The 13,702-nt window shown below is 39.2% G+C and overlaps 1 protein-coding gene and 1 pseudogene across 6 annotated transcripts in view; one reads left to right on the forward strand and one right to left on the reverse strand.

Annotated features, from left to right (window-relative positions):
* PIP5K1B (phosphatidylinositol-4-phosphate 5-kinase type 1 beta) overlaps window positions 1–13,702 on the reverse strand; it is a 351,464-nt gene that overhangs the window by 252,344 nt on the left and 85,418 nt on the right. Inside the window, exon 1 of one of the 6 annotated variants that reach the window (XM_064361685.1) lies at window positions 4,687–4,705. The exons of 4 other annotated variants lie outside the window; for them this stretch is intronic. The gene's annotated coding sequence lies outside the window, so the exon portion shown is untranslated. Of the gene's footprint in view, window positions 1–4,686; window positions 4,706–13,702 lie in introns of those variants that run through there. One more of the 6 variants, XM_064361688.1, reaches the window with a different exon arrangement.
* LOC105718089 (AP-3 complex subunit mu-2-like) lies at window positions 9,386–12,202 on the forward strand (annotated as a pseudogene).

Below are 13,702 nucleotides of genomic sequence, written 5' to 3' on the forward strand. Positions count from 1 at the left end.
GATTCTCTCTGGCCACTCTACCCAAAGCAAGTGCTTCTCTGTGGTTCAAGTTATCAGCCCATTGTTTATTTCCTTCCTAACATTTTTTGTAACTGGCAGTGATTTTACTAACTACTAACTACCTTTTATTGTTTTAGTGTATTTCCTCTCACTATAACGTTAAGCTCCATGAAGCCAGCAGCTTCACATGTCCATTGGGAACTAAACAGAAAGTTAATTCAGTTCAATGTCTGGTCCATAGGGTCCATAGTAAGTGCTCAAGAAATATTTACCAAGTGAACAATCTTACAACCATCTTAGAAATTCACCCAAATTATTGCTCTCCAGACTTCTATCAATTAGGCTTCTAAAACATAAACAAAAATTCCTTTCTTATAAAACAAGCTCAAAATCAATAAAGGATTCATTATACTTTGAGAAAGTTTAATTCAAATCTTGTCTCCAATACCTTGTTTTCTTCAAATATTCACATTGGCTATCAAGTGGAACTCCATGGAGAATTAAAAAAAACCATCATGGATGTAAACTCATTTATTAAAAAATAATGGCAGTAGCATAAGAGTACTACATGCCTTATTTAATGTGGAAAATATTTAAATAAGATCACTATGGCTCTCTTACAACATTTCTATTTAGTCTAAACCTCTCGTTCCTTTCCGCTATAAATCTACTTTGTTTGAAATCTCGGAATGTACAGCCCAAGGCTTTTCCAACACCAAAACCAAAAAATGTGCTCAGTGATCTTTATCATATTTTGGAGAATTAATTACTAACAGCACAAAAAATTTAGCAGATAATTTTAACTATATATTCTTTATCTATTCTTTCTTCCAATCTCTTTATGAATCTGTAGCCATAATTTCTAAGCAATTAAATCCAAGGCAGGAAAAAAGTATGTCACTGAGACAAGAAGTAATTACAAAAACTCCTTAGTAAGTCATATCCATTTCATCTGATCCTTCAGGATCACATGGTTTAGTAATTTCCTAAAAAGGAATAAACAATGGAGATTTTTAAAAAACTTAGAAATATAGAAAAATAAAAACAATTAGTAAACACTACCACCATCACCAACAAAAAATTCAACCCAATACTTACTCCAAATGTTTTAAATCAACATTGCAATTCTTGTTTGCTGGAAATTCCTAGAATATACTCTGTTCTTTGCACATATTGAATGAAACTCATCATGTGCCCCTTGTCTCCCTGGGGTATGCCTATCCACTTATCAACCTGCTAAAAAGTTTTCTTTGTAAAAACCTTTGCATTTCCTTCCTCTGGGTTCCTATAGCGTCTTGAACACATATCTTTTACACAGCAACAAATAACCACAAAGCATTGTAGACATTAAACATAAATGTGTTTACCATACCAACAGCAACTTAAGGACTTGTCCACTCGTCTTCGTAAGTCCAGGCCCTAGCACAGTGCCAGATACATAGTAAGTTTTCATTCTCCAAACATTTATTGCAAAAATGCATAATTAAATCATCTCTTTTATTCCTTTTCCTAAGATCTATAAATATGGTCACCATATTTTACAACCCTAAAACTGACAACCATGTCACAAAGGATTTTGGTGTCATTTTTAGGGGCATAAAACAGAAACATGCTAGTTTTGATGTCTAAATACTAGAATTTCTGAGATGTTTCACTGGGCAGCTGAAGGCAATATTTGATAACTAACTTAGAAAATGTGAGATCTCAAGTTTCTATAGCTATGAAAGATGGAAACAGTGGTGACCGTCAATCAGTGGGATAGACATCTAACTCTGGCTTCTTCCTCAACTTCCCACTCCCTGTGCTCCAGCCTTTCTTTCATTCAAATGACACAATGGTGAGGATGACTGACTTCCTGGTAACCTCACTAGCCCTGAATTACAGGTTGCTCTAGTTGAGGAGAAGGCGGCCTTGGAGCAACATTTCCTGATGACATTATCAAAACTCTCTAGTTCAGATCAAAGGAAAATGCTGTCTTAGATTCATGGGAAAAGTCTGAAATGCAGATTATTTTAAGACCACTATACTTTTTTTTTTTTTTTCCAGTTACACACAGGAGTTCCAAACATGACCATCAAATAAATAACAAAACCAGCTCAGAAAGGAATGTCTTAAGAATGGACAAAGTTGAATTAGGTATTTTATACTGGCAAGTCTAAGAAATGTTTGTGGTCTTTAGATGTACCAGAACATTGTTTGTAATTGAGGAAAAAATTGAAAATATCCTAAAGAGTAACAGTGGTTTAACTGTGGTAGATCCACAGAACAAAATATCATGCAACTATCAAAAAATGCAGAAGCATATTTAAAATATTTGCTGTATATTATATGGGAAATAAAAGTAGTTTATGGAGCTGAATATACAGTAGGAGGCTATTGTTGTATGAAAATCACATATGCATATTTAGACAAAGGAAAAACCTAGAACAATATACATGAAGTGCAAACAATGGCATCTCAGTGAAGTGTACTACTTTTTGCTTACCAGAATTTTCTACAATTTCTAAAATGAACCTGGATCTCTTCTCCCATTAGAAGGTGTAATTTAGAACCAAAGGCAAAAGCCACATGATCATCTCAATAGATGCAGAGAAGGCCTTCAACAAAATTCAACAGCCCTTTACGCTAAAAACTTTTAATAAACTAGGTATTGACACAATGTATCTCAAAAAAATAAAAACTACTTAGGACAAACCCACAACCAATACCATACTGAACAGGCAAAAACTGGAAGCATTCCCTTTGAAATCTGGCACTAGGCAAGGATGCCGTCTCTCATCGTTCCTATTCAATACAGTATTGGAAGTTCTAGCCAGAGCAATCAGGCAAGAAAAAGAAATAAAGGGTATTCAATTAGGAAGGGAGGAAGTCAAACTGTCTCTATTTGCACACAACATGACTGTATATTTAGAAGACCCCATCGTCTCAGCCCAAAATCTCCTTAAGCTGATAAACAACTTGAGCAAAGTCTCTGGACACAAAATCAATGTGCAGAAATCACAAGCATTCCTATATACCAATACAGACAAACAGAGAGCCAAATCATGAGTGAACTCCCATTCACAATTGCTACAAAGAGAATAAAATACCTAGGAATACAATTAAAAAAGGATGCAAATGACCTCTTCAAGAACTACAAACCACTGCTCAAGGAAATAAGAGAAGACACAGATGGAAAAATATTCCATGCTCATGGTTAGGAAGAATCAATATAATGAAAATGGCCATACTGCCCAAAGTAATTTATAGATTCAATGCTATCCCCATCAAGCTACCATTGACCTTCTTCACAGAACTGGAAAAAAACACCTTAAATTTCATGTGGAATGAAAAGAGAGCCTGCATAGCCAAGGCAATCCTAAGCAAAAAGAACAAAGCTGGAGGCATCATACTATCTGACTTCAAACTATATTACAAGGCTACAGTAATCAAAACAGCATGGTACTGGTACCAAAACAGAGATATAGACCAATGGAACAGAACAGAGGTTTTGGAGGCAACACCACACATCTACAACCATCTAATCTTTGACAAACCTGACAAAAACATGCAATGGGGAAAAGATTCCCAATTTAATAAATGGTGTTGGGAAAACTGGCTAGCCATCTGCAGAAAGCTGAAACTGGACCCCTTCCTTATACCCTACACTAAAATTAACTCCAGATGGATTAAAGATTTAAACATAAAACCTAACACCATAAGTTTCTGCACAGCAAAAGAAACTATCATTAGAGTAAATTGGCAACCAACAGAATGGGAAAAAAATTTTGCAATCTACCCATCTGACAAAGGCCTAATATCCAGAATCTACAAAGAGCTAAAACAGATTTACAAGAAAAAAACAAACCCATTCAAAAATGGGTGAAAGATATGAAGACTTCTCAAAAGAAGACATTTATGAGGCCAAAAAACATATGAAAAAATGTTCATCATGACTGGTCATCAGAGAAATGCAAATCAAAATCACATTGAGATACCATCTCACGCCAGTTAAAATGGAGATCATTAAAAAATCAGGAGACAATAGATGCTGGAGAGGATGTGGAGAAAAAGGAACACTTTTACACTGTTGGTGGGAGTGTAAATTAGTTCAACCCTTGTGGAACTGTGGTGATTCCTCAAGGATCTAGGAAAAGAAATTCCATTTGACCCAGCAATCCCATTGTTTGGTTTATACCCAAAGGATTATAAATCATCCTATCATAAAGACATATGCACACATATATTCATTGCAGTACTGTTTACAATAGCAAAGACCTGAAACCAACCCAAATGCCCTTCAATGATAGACTCGACAAAGAAAATGTGGCACATATACACCATGGAATACTACACAGCCATAAAGACAAAGAAAATGTGACACATATACACCATGGAATACTACACAGCCGTAAAAAAGGATGAGTTCATGTTCTTTGTAGGGATGTGGATGAATCTGGAAGCCATCATTCTCAGTAAACTAACACAAGAACAGAAAGTCAAATACCACATGTTCTCACTCACAGGCAGGTGTCGAACAATGAGAACACATGAGCACAGGGAGGGGATCATCACACACTGGGGTCTGCTCGGGGTGCTAAGGGAGGGACAGTGGGGAGTGGGGAGGTTGGGGAGGGGTATGGGGAGAAATGCCAGATACAGGTGATGGTGGGATGAAGGCAACAAACCACATTGCCATGTGTGTACCTATGCAACAATCCTGCATCATCTGCACATGTACTCCAGGACCTAAAGTACAATAAAAACAAAGAAAAAAAAAGAGGGTGTAATTTGCTTGTTTCAGTATATTTTGTTTTTCTAAAATTTTTTTCACTTGACTAAAATACATGTCTTAATGAAAGTTTGCTCAAAAGTAAATGTCATTTAAATTCTTCTCGTAATTAAAGAAAAGGTTGATAGACCATGTTAAAATTAAAGCAGATTTCTGAATTTTCTATGAAAAAATGAATGAAATAGGAGAAACCCAGCAATTTTCATGAACGTTAGGAAAACTCACTGACTTCATATTCCATCAAAATTGCAACATCATTTCCCTAGCAAGAGTTTTAGTCTGGAAGATTTCCTAAAGCCTACAACACATGCTAATATGCAAATACATAAGACATACATGCCACAGATTTCTGTGAGCAAACAAACCACACATTTTGCAAAGCACTATCTATCACCGTTAATAAACATTCACTGAGTTCTTTCTCAGTGAATTGGTATTAGGAAAGATAGATCAACTATTGTTCCTTTCCTTCAGGAAATCTGCCCTAAAGATAGGGGATTATTCCGTATATCATATATATTCTTTGGGTTTCCATTTATTCAAGTTACCAGTTTTCTGAATAAACAACTTTACAATTTTATAGAAAATTCCTTTGTAATCCTTACTACCTTTTGCAGGAAGAACCACTCCCATTTAACAGATGAAAAGACTAAGGCACACAAAGATTAAGCAATTTGCCTAAAATCAGAAAGCTTGTAAGTGAGAAGGTTAGGTGTGGAATGCAGTTCTACCAGCCTGTAGAGACTCAGCTCTTTTAACCATTCACACACACACACACACACACACACACACACACACACACACACAGTTACGGGTACAGGCAGAGGGTAGTAGACCGATTCAGAGGAAAGCCAATATTACCTAGAGCCGGAAGAATCAGAGGACATTCCATGGAGTGCACGGTACTTGACTGATGTCTTGAAAGACAGAAATGCATTATCGGGAGCGATAAGTAGTTCCAAGAGAAGGTATTTGTCACTGCTAGTTACAAATATGGCTTGGATGTCCCTCAGTCCTCTTCTGTAAATGATCCAGACTTCCCCACCCACAACAAAGAACCTGACAATATTCCATGATTAGAATGAGATCTTAGTGATTCAAAGTGAGGAAAATATTGTTTCTTTCCTATCATTACCAGTCCTCTCCTCTCACACTATTCAGCAATAATTTTGCCAAGGAATAGGGAAAAGAATCTGCTCCTAAATAAAACCTAAGAGGACAATGAACTATTTTTTTTTTCTTTAATTTACAGAACTCACTGAAGAGAAAAATGTCTCTGGGTTAGGAAACTGGGCCAAAGTTACAGAAATAATTGTGTCATGGGTGTGGAACTAAATTTCAATTTATAAGTGGAAAAAAGCCATCAAGAGAAATAGTGACAAGGGAATAAGATGAACCAGATGAACCCACGAAGGAAGCACATCAGTAAGCCCTTAGCTTGAACAGTTTACTCGTGTTTAGAGTAAAAACATCTACTTCTAAAATTGTTCCCTCTCACAATAATGCCAAAAAAAGAAAGAAAGAAAAGGAACTGTCTTTCATTCTTTTGATTGTTCCCCCAAGCTATAATCATATAGATGTAAAGGAGTATTTTTTGTGAAATCCTTAATACCAACTTACCAATAAAAGCGAAGGGAGACGACCTTTCGCTTCAGTTCCTTTTTAACCTCAAGAATCTAGAAGAACCCACATCCTTCTTTAGCCATCTGGCTGTCTCCAATTGTGTTCACTGTACTCTGTCTTAACTCCATTTGAGTCAGGCTCTGAGCGCACCACTCCACCACAATGACTCTCGTGCAGGTGACCTGTAACCTCCATGCCACTACACGCAGTGCTCGGTGATCACACTTCATCTCATTTGTCAGATCAGCTGGACCTGACACACCATCGCTCCATCTTCTCTCACGTTTTCTTCACGTGGTTTCCAAAGTGCCACGCTCTCTTGGTTTTCCTACCTCTCTGATCGCTCCAGCTCGTTTTTTTTTTTTCTTTCAATGTTACAGAATGCTTCAAGGTTGAATTCTTAGTCTCTTCTTAACTGACACTTTCCCTTTAGTGATCTCATCTACTCTCCCGACGTCACCATCCATAGGCAGATGACTCGCAATTGTGTATTTCAGTCCAGCCCTCGTTCCTGAACTTGACTCAGGTGTCTAACTGCTTACTTGATGCCCCATTTGAACATCACACCTGTAATCCTAGCACTTTGGGAGGCCAAGGTGCTAGGCTCAAGATTACCTGAGGTCAGAAGTTCAAGACCAGCCTGGCCATCATGGTGAAACCCCATCTTTAAAAAAAAAAAAAAAAAGGACTGCATACTTAACACATGCAAAACTTAGCAGCTAATGCCACTCACCTCTACAGCCCCAATCCCACCCCCGACCCCGCCAAAAAAAATTCTACTTCACCCACAGATTCCATATTTCAGTTGATGGCAACTCCAATCCTTCCTGTAGTTCAGGCCCCAAACCTTTCAGTTATCCTTAACTTCTCTCTCTCGTGCCCACCTTAAATCTACTAGCAAAATCTGCTGGTTCTATCTTCAAAATATATCTAGAATTTAGCCACTCCTTCCACCTCTACTGCTACCACCCTCATCCCAGCTATCATCATCTCTTACCTGGATTGCTGGATAGCCTAGTAATTGGTCCTCCTGCTTGTACCATGCCCTCAGAGTCTATTCTCAACACAGCAGGAGTGTTCCTTTTAAAATCTGAGACAAATCACATCACTCCTGTGCTCAAAACTCTGCAACGGGGTCTCATCTCACTCATACAGCCAATGCCTTTCATGCGATACTATGCCACCTGTGTTTGCAATAATCCTCACCACTGCCCCTCTCTCTAACTCCAACTATTTTTCCCTTCAGTGACTCTGCTTCAGCCATCCTGAGCTCCTTGCTGCTCCTTACATTATATGTGTGTAAACACACGCACACACTTTACATGTGTATATACACGTAGTAATTTGCTTATTTTTTTATGTTTAGTATTGCCCGTCCTTATACCTTGTTAGAATGTATGCAAAATGTGGATTCTGCAGGGCAGGAGTCTTTGTTTTGTATCCGGAAGTATCCTAAGAGACTTGCCAGTGTGAGGTACATAATCAGTGCTTTAATCAAAATTGCTTAATGAATCAATGTCTAGTCTCTTGGCAAACTATAAAGGGCTCGGCCATGTGACTGAACTTGTTCCACTAAGAATCTTACTACATTCCTTCCTCTTAAAAACATGTGCACCACAGTAAATGCTGAATAAATGTTTGTTGAATGAATTCTCAATGGCATTGTGATTGTAAATGGAAGAAATAAAATCTCACCACAAATATCATGAAATCAACAAAACAAAACAGACACTGTGTACCATTTGTTCATCCATTTATCCGTCTATTAACTCATCTACTCAACATAAATGTGGGTAACTATAATGTGCTCTGCACAGGTGTTAGGGACATAAATAAAAGGCTTAGTCCCTGTTTTTGCATGGGGCAAACAGAAAAACCATACAAATACAGTTCAGACTATTAACTGCCTTTACAGAGGGAAGCCCTGGGAGCAACAGGATCACAGGAGAAAGCTCCTAACTGACTGAGGTTGTAGAGGCAGGGGCCACCAGGAAGGATGTGCCCCTTGAACTAAATTTTTAAGGAGTTAATTAAGGAAAGAGAGTTGGCGGGGGCTGTGGAGGAAGGAGGGAGAAGATGCCGCTTTAAGCAGAGGACACGGCTTGTCTGAAAGCACAGCCAGTAAGCACACACAGACAGCACTGAACTCCAGGCAGCTCAGTTGGCTCGAGTCCTGGAATCGAGGGGATGTGTTGAGGCGGAGAGGGATTTTACTCATAGTACATAGTTTGATTTAAACTTGAATTTAAGGGGTCGTCATGACAGCTGCATTCTCAGGTTTGCATTTTACAAATATCTGAAAGCAAGCAGTATGGTAAATGGGGCCTTGAGAAAGACTATATTAAAAAGGTATGAAATTTAAATTCAGAGTTAGAAATGCAGTATAAATTGGTAAACAGTCCCAGGGATCTTAATTTTTGATTCAAAGTAACCTGACAATTACAATTATATTATTTACCTTTTATCCCCCCGAGGAATCAAAAGAAGAGAGCATAGAGGGAAACAGACTCAAAGAAATTCTTAAACAACACATCCTGATTCAAATCCAAAACCTAACGAAGTGAAACAAACAATGAAGAAATCCACCCTCAATGCCATTCTTTATTCAACAGGGAGCTCACAATGATAGTCCAAGAGAACATTTACGTGCCAAAAACAATACCCGATCCATCCATCATCCCCTCACTTCCACTCCCTCCCAAACATCTCATATTTTCCTTCCCAGAAGATACCAATACTCAACAGCTACTTGTCACTCCCAAGTTTTGATAATCCTCTTGGCATCTCAACATTAAAATCTTTCTTTGTCCTTAAAGCAAGGGAAAGGGACTGCCGAATCCCAGGAGCGATTTACCTCAGACAACCGTTTTACTCCTCTGGGGCACAAAAGGTCTTTCTCAACTGTATTCTTTCACGACGTGCCTTGTGAGCCAAGCCTTCAGAGGTTAGTTTGGTTTGGGGACCACTGTAGGCAATCGGAGAAAAACCAGAATGATACCTGGCACTGACACAGAACCGAACTTCTGCAGGTAAACAAAAGCAATAGGTTCTCTGTTCTCTAGTTTCAGTCATGTTGCCTTAAACTTTATAAATGGGTGTTTTTTACATCTCCTTGAGTATTTATTCTAGAAATTCAAAAAGGAGAAGCAAATCAGACAAAGAGGTCCTGGGTACTTCTACCAAATACTTACTTCTCTCTCAGGGCAGCACTTGAAATCTGGACCACTGATCCCAAATCAAAGCACAGCACACTTTCTATATAGCTCAGTAGCACCTACACAGGTATATGCATAGTTCAGCATTGTTTACAAAGCCCAAGTTTCTGTTTAAGAAAACAAAGGGAATCTAAAATGGAAGGAAAGCTAAATATGGCTCCAAGAATACAGAAAAAGGTCCACAAGGGTGAGTGAGTGTGTGTGTGTGCGCGCGCGCGCACGTGTGCACACGTTCATGTGCATTTGGGTGTACATACACAAGACCCAAGTGTTTGACATTATCTGCCTAACCTTATTCTGTTATAAAATTATTTTCACAAACCAGCTACATATAGAACTAAAAGTCACTGTTGAAGTAATTTCTAAATATTTACTGAACTTGTAAAAATAAGACTAACCTTTTGGAACCAACTGTGCTTTTGACGGTTTGTTCCAAAGTGTCTAATGTGGTGACATGATAGGGTGAAACTGGAAGCCTAATCACCAATTCTAGAATGTTTTCAACGGGAAGTGTTCCTTTTTTGGATCCTTTTACTTGAATTGATTTTCTATGAAGTAAAGTTTTTAAAAAGTAAAGTTTCTCAAGGATTGCTCAATTCCTCCAAATTTAAATCTTTACCTCTGGGGAGAGCTTCCCATAGAGAAAGAAGAGGTAAGTATGATCCTTTTTTGAATCTTGCTATTACACTTTTCCTTTAAAAAATGCCACACTTCTAACTTTCAGAGTTTTTTAGGGGAAAAGAGGGGAGGGAAGAGTCACACTGGTTCTTGCCTTTGCTTCCCTAGGAATGACAATCTAAGAAAAACCAAGGATACTGTATAAATTAAATATAACACTGTGTATATATATGCATAAAGAAAACAATAAAAAAATCTAAAATTTGTGGGATTGGTAATTTCAAACTTCAAATATAAAATCAGTTAAAAATATGTAAAGCAGTGCGAGGCAGGACTTGTTCATAAGGCAGAGTGAGCATCGGGCGCCCCAAGGAGTGAGGCAAGTATTCAAGGGAGGGATACTTCAGGCTCATGCAGTAGAGGAAGACTGAGTCTGGTCTTGAAAGATGGGGTTGAAAATGTGCAGAGTCCTGAGGCTTTCAGACTCTAAACGGCTTTCCTCTCTCACTTGACTATCATGATTTATAGACTTCTCTTGATCAACTCCTCTGGAGATATTTTCCTGGAGAAACACCTGAAAAGTGTGGTCTACTGTTCTGTTTTTGATTACTTTTTTGAGATGCAAGAGCAAGCTACTGAGACAGAAAATGTGCCTCCAGTTATCCCTACCACTCACCACTGTCTCTCATTTTTTTTGTTTTTGTTTTGTTTTGTTATTTTGAGATGGAGTCTTGCTCTGTCATCAGGCTGGAGTGCGGTGCCACAATCTCGGCTCACTGTAACCTCCGCCTTCCAGATTCAAGCGATCCTCCTGCCTTAGCCTCCCGAATAGCTAGGATTACAGGCCACCACGCCTAGTTAATGTCTGCATTTTTAGTAGCGATGGGGTTTCACCATGTTGGCCAGGATGGTCTCGACCTTGTGATCTGCCCGCCTCGGCCTCCCAAAGTGCTGGGATTACAGGCGTGAGCCACCGTGCCCAGCTACCACTGTCTCTTAAGTGTTTACCACCACAAGGTCTTTTTTGTGACTGTAATCCAGACAGAGGTCTCTCCTCTATTTGTCACTGAGTTTCTTCACTGAGTAATGGACACATTTCAGGATTATTTTGGAGTCTGTTCAGAATTAATGATCAAGGTCAATGTGGTTGTGGTTTACGACGCATTAAAAGAGACGCTTGGCATTGGGTTTCCAAACTAACTTGTTGGCTACCAAGTCAAATATCCTCAAAGAATGGATAAAGCCTGCCACTATCCTTCAAACAGTTTTCAACACCATCACAGGAAGCACCAAGTGGGTGACCAATTACCCACTGGATAATTGTCAGTGGTGCCTTAGCAATGTACTGGGGTGAAATACACCAACAATGAGGCCCATTTTGATGTGACTGAAGAGACTGATGCCATTATTGATACATCAGGTTCTACAATTGCTGCTGAAATTCAGGGGGGTGATTGATGCTGTATCAAGCTGATTGGAATGCCAGATCTTACACTTCCTTGATGAATGCAGGTGGTTAGATGATTCAGCTTCTATCCTTGTGTTTGTTTCAAGCGCTGGGAATCTGAGCATATCCTTTCCTTCATTCCTCCTGATGGAAATTTCCACCTGCTCTCTTATCAGTACACAGAAGCTGGTTGCAGTCCCAGCATATGTCAAACACACTATCAGTTTCTGAGACAGTAGTTCACTTGTATGCTTTAAGATAATGGTGGGACCCAAGTACGCAATGGGGAAGACTATAGAGGGAGTGACAGTCACCAGCCAGATGCTCAAAGAGGTCCTGAACATGAGCCTGACTCCACCACAGGTGATGCACACATTTGGTCCAGTCACAGAGATGCTGTTTTGGGATGTAGGAAAAACAAATCCCTACAAGCTACCAAGTTTGAGGAAGATGATGAGTCTTCACATTGAAGATTCCAAACCAGAACCACGGTTCTGTGAAACCATTATTTCCTTCTATACACTTTAATTTTTTACCTATTACTATAAAACAAAAAACAAACAAACAAAACAAACAAACAAAAACCTTCCTGATATCTTCCTCTAATATGATAAAATTAACTTGCAGTTAAGATCCAGCAGCTGGCTATTTTTGGACTTAGGGTCGTCTGGATATATATGGAGAAAAGTACAAACCCTTTAAAGGAATAAAATACATGACTAAGCTAGAAAGTTCCAAGTTTAAAGCTGAAGGGAGAGTTTGCAGAGGGAAGATCATGAATATTTTTCATTTCTTACTTATATAAAAGTATCAGCCTGTCTCCCAGGACAGTCCCACCTGGGCCCACCCATCCCTTTTTCTCCTTTGCCTGCAGTGCTGTGGAACTAATGAAGGGAGGAAAGGGTCACTAGGGAGAACTGGACAAAACTGAAACACAGCATCACCAGTTCTCAAGGACGAGGTGTGTGATGGGGGTAGAGATGCTTGATGCTTGTGTAACCATTTTTAACATGGTTTCTACAGAAAAAGATCAACATTTGTTGCTTGCTTGGCTTTAATTATCTAAAGCTGATCAAAGATTTGATTTTTTTAAGGTAGAAAGACTAGAAAGAGGCTGGGCATGGTGGCTCAAGCCTGTAATCCCTGCACCTTGGGAGGCTGAGGCAGGTAGATCACCTGACCTCAGGAGTTTGGGACCAGCCTGGTCAAAATGGAGAAACCCCGTCTCTACTAAAAGTACAAAAATTAGCCAGGCATGGTGGCCTATGCCTATAGTCCCAGCTACTCAGGAGGCTGAGGCAGGAGAATTGCTTGAACCTGGGAGGCAGAGGTTGCAGTGAGCCGAAAAGGCACCCCTGAACTCCAGCCTGGGTGACAGAGCAAGGCTCTCCCCTGCCCCCGAAAAAAGATTAGAAAGAAAGAAAAATTGGAAGAAAAATGAATGTTAATCAAGGAAATCAGATCCTGTTAAGGATCTGATCTATGCAGGAGAAGGAGGAGGAAACAGAATTAAAGAAGAATTATGAGACATCTTTAAATGAAAGATTGGCAAGAAAAGTGAATACATTCTGTATTAAGGAGGGATGGGAAGAAGAGAGTTGAATTGCTGTCTTTCTGATCTGACCCCTTATATATAAGAAACACTTGTACTTCTAGAAAAGGACTAAGGACTTCTTAAATTTGAGTCTGCTGCTGACATGAAAACTCCAGTAGAATCATATTTTCCCTCGAAGACTGTGATGATACCACACTAGTTTTCAGACACTGCCTGCTGCTGGCCTAAAGCACTTGGTCTCTTACCGGCAGTGAGAAGGTGGCTACCTAAAATGCTTCCTTCCCTGTACCAACACAATTCTACTCACTTCCCTTTACAGAATTCAGCAGCCTTTTCCCTATTACCTGATCCTACCAGGGGATTTTTAAAAAAAATAGGTGGTGATCCACCCGCCTCAGCCTCCCAAAGTGAGGGGATTACAGACTTAGGCCACCATACCCAGCCTTTAATTTTTAAAATTTTTTAAGAAGTAG

Source organism: Aotus nancymaae, unplaced genomic scaffold, assembly GCF_030222135.1.
Source record: "Aotus nancymaae isolate 86718 unplaced genomic scaffold, 86718_ANA_hifiasm-v0.15.2.pri h1tg000041l, whole genome shotgun sequence".
Taxonomy (NCBI): domain Eukaryota; kingdom Metazoa; phylum Chordata; class Mammalia; order Primates; family Aotidae; genus Aotus; species Aotus nancymaae.